This window comes from Trichomycterus rosablanca, unplaced genomic scaffold (assembly GCF_030014385.1).
Source record: "Trichomycterus rosablanca isolate fTriRos1 unplaced genomic scaffold, fTriRos1.hap1 scaffold_100, whole genome shotgun sequence".
NCBI lineage: Eukaryota > Metazoa > Chordata > Actinopteri > Siluriformes > Trichomycteridae > Trichomycterus > Trichomycterus rosablanca.
The window spans coordinates 137,216-140,163 of record NW_026946945.1 but is presented as its reverse complement, the minus strand read 5'-3'; positions in this window follow the sequence as shown (position 1 = coordinate 140,163).

The window sequence follows — 2,948 nt, the reverse complement described above, 5'->3', positions numbered from 1 at the left end:
AAGTGATAATAGGAAAATCTCCCACGTTCATTTTATTGCTCCTGCTATTTCTTTAAATAGAAAAGCTGTGAATCTAACTACCCATAATGCCCCCCACTCTCCTGTCTGAAAAGTGGTCGCACACCAAGGGTTCCACATATTCCTGCACGTCTTATAAAGAACTTAAACAGCATTGAGCTCCACAAGTGTTGTTCAGACTGTAGGGTGGCTCCCCCTGGTGGATACACAGGAACTGCTGGGGTGGTAGATACAGAAATGCATATTTCTTAAAATAAAGCAATAAATACACAATTTTAATCACGTATTATCATCTTTAATTTATCAAACATTCATTTTGAATTGCATTTAGGAAGTGGACCTTATTATGTATACAAAAATGTAACTAACACGTGGTAAAACTTAACATTATTGTTTAGGATATAGTACAGATAAAAAATTATATTGTGCTATTTAGTTTATCAACCAAAACAAAGTTAAGATCTGATTACATTAGTGTTTTAGCAAACTCAATCACTAAAAGGTTTACGTCAGTGATGGAATGTTTTTTTATTATGTAATAAAGGGTAACCTTGTGACCACTTCACCACTTTTGTGCAGAATTGTTGCCAATTTTTTAGCTCCAATATGTGGAGCAACATTTCTTTTGATTTAAAGCTTCTTGGTGAACCATCTTATCTTCCACCACTTTTTAGTTTTCCTCTCATTCTCAGCCTCCTTCTTTTTCTCTGCTTTCTTACACTCCTTCTCTATTTCCTAACCAAAACAAAGTTAAGATCTGATTACATTAGTGTTTTAGCTAACTCAATCACTAAAAGGTTTACGTCAATGTTTTTTATTATGTAAAACTGGGTAAAAGTGTCAGTATAAGAGTTGTAGTATGTAATGTGGGTTACACAAAGGATGTGCAGAACAGCTGGCAGATGTATTCACTGACATCTTCAACATCTCCCTGAGCAGCGCCATCGTTCCAACGTGCCTCAAGATGACCACCATCGTACCCGTGCCAAAGAAGTCATCTGTGTCATGCTTCAATGACTATCGTCCCGTAGCACTCACGCCTATCATCATGAAGTGCTTCGAGAAACTAGTCATGAGGCATATTAAGACCCTACTGCCTCCCACCATGGACCCACTGCAGTTTGCGTACCGTCCTAACCGCTCAACGGACGACGCCATATCCACTACGCTTCACCTGGCTTCTACACACCTGGACAGAAAGAACACTTACGTCAGGATGCTGTTCATAGACTTTAGCTCAGCATTCAACACCATCATTCCTCAGCATCTAATTGGAAAGCTGAGCACGCTGGGCCTGAACACCTCTCTCTGCAACTGGATCCTGGATTTCTTGACTGAGAGACCTCAGTCTGTCCGGATCGGTAAGAAACCACACTGAGCACCGGCGCTCCCCAAGGCTGTGTGCTCAGTCCACTGCTGTTTACTCTGCTTACGCACGACTGTACAGCAATGCACAGCTCGAATTCCATCGTTAAGTTTGCAGACGACACAACTGTGGTGGGACTCATCAGCAACAACGATGAGTCAGCGTACAGAGAGGAGATACAACATCTAACGGACTGGTGCCAAGTCAACAACCTGTCTCTGAACGTGGATAAAACCAAAGAGATGGTCATTGACTTTAGAAAGACACTAAGGGACCACTCCCCACTGCACATCGACGGCTCATCTGTTGAGATCGTCAAGAGCACCAAATTTCTCGGTGTTCATCTGGAGGAGAATCTCACCTGGACCCTCAACACCAGTTCTATCACCAAGAAAGCCCAGCAGCGTCTCTACTTTTTGAGAAGACTGAGGAAAGCTCATCTGCTACCCCCCATTCTCACCACGTTCTACAGAGGAACAATCGAGAGCATCCTGAGCGGCTGCATCACTGTCTGGTTCGGAAATTGTACTGCGTCGGACCGCAGGACTCTCCAGCGAGTAGTGAGGACAGCTGAAAAGATCATCGGGGTCGCTCTTCCATCTCTCACGGACATTTTTAACACCCGCTGCATCCGCAAAGCTCTCAGCATTGTGGACGATCCAACCCATCCATCACATGGACTTTTTACTCTGCTCCCGTCTGGGAGACGATACCGCAGCATCCGGACTAACACAACCAGACTGTGTAACAGTTTTATCCCTCAGGCAATCAGACTCCTCAATTCAGTACTATAACAATTTCCTCCGGAAATTTTCTGCTGCCACACACTGAACTGTATTGACTATGTTACTTGCATTTTTTGCACACCTCCTGGAACTGCACAAGTAATTTCTGCACCTTACTTGTATTTTTGCACCTTATTTACTTTTTAGGCACCTTATCGGCATTGCCAATCTTACGCTGCTAATGTACAACGTCACTACCTCATGAACCATTGTACCATCTATTCACCATCATGTACTAACACTTGTCTTTAGTCCTGTCATCTAATTACTTGTTTAGATTAGGGATAATTAGGAATATCTTTTGTAGTTATTTATTATAGGATTTTTTGTATTTATTGTTGTATTTACAGTGTTTTGTATTGTCTTGCACTTTTTGTACCGTGTTACACCGTGATCCTAGAGGAACGCTGTTTCGTTTCAATATGTACTTGTATGTAGCTGAAATGACAATAAAACCTCTCTGACTCTCTCTGACTCTGACTCTGACTGACTTGATAAAATACAACTTGTTTTGGAGTAATTTGATGCATATTTTAAAAGCTATTGAAGTTATTAATAAAAAAAAAACAGTTTTTTATTATGTAATAAAGGGTAAAAGTGTCAGTTTAAGAGTTGTAGTATGTAATGTGGGTTACACTCAATAAAATACAACTTGTGGAGAAATTTGATGAATATTTTAAAAGCTATTGAAGTTATTAATATGCTGAATACTTTCAATGCTATTAAAGTTATGAATAAAAATCATTTTTTGCACTGATGAAGGACTAGAGGACGACTAA